This window comes from Myotis davidii, unplaced genomic scaffold (genome assembly GCF_000327345.1).
Source record: "Myotis davidii unplaced genomic scaffold, ASM32734v1 scaffold620, whole genome shotgun sequence".
Taxonomy (NCBI): Eukaryota; Metazoa; Chordata; class Mammalia; order Chiroptera; family Vespertilionidae; genus Myotis; species Myotis davidii.
This window is the reverse complement of record NW_006292090.1, coordinates 223,400-224,192: the sequence shown is the minus strand read 5'-3', so window position 1 is coordinate 224,192 and position 793 is coordinate 223,400.

Genomic DNA, 793 nt, shown 5'->3' with positions numbered 1-793 from the left:
GCGAGCCCCAGTGTCAAGAACCATTCGGCGACCCTCGGATCCTGAAGTATAGAAATCCAGCCCCTGTTCTTTTGGGGGGGACCCAGGAGTTGGGGACCTCAGCCCAGAAACTTCCTGAAGCCTCGGGATCGGCACCGCCTTCGTCCTCCGAGGCCCCAGGAGCCAGAGACAGCCCGCAGATCCCATTCAACCAGCGGTTCTCAACCTCGGCGGCCCAGGAGAATCGTCTGGGAATCTTCTTTTAAAATCCTGATTTCTGGGCCTCATCCTCCGAAAAATTCTGTTTCTTTGTGATGGGGTGGGGCCACAGCATGAGTAAGAAAGAAACTGAATTTCCGGAGGATGAGGCCCAGAAATCAGGATTTTAAAAAAAGATTCCCAGACGATTCTCCTGGGCCGCCGAGGTTGAGAACCGCTGCATTGCACGGAGGCCCGGGTGGCCATCCATGCCCGCGGCGTGCGACCCAGATGCCCAAGGTTCCGTCCATTCCTGGGAAGCCGGGCTGGCGCGGGTGGGGGAGGGAGTGGGCAGGGAGGCAGAAGGAGAAGGGCGTGGGGGGAGACTCGGGTGGGGACCTGGGCTGAGGGTCTCGGTGCTAAACAAACCCTAAACAGGCGGGTTGCCATGGCAACGGCCTTCCCGGGTCTCCCCTGGAGACGGTGCGCGGAGGCTGAGTCGGGGAGGGCAGCCCCCAGGAGCCCCGACTCCGCCAGCTGTTGTGTCTTCCTGTTTTGTCACCATGGCGACGGTGACCTCAGCCCTACATCCCCCTCCCCCTGCCCTCCTCCGGCA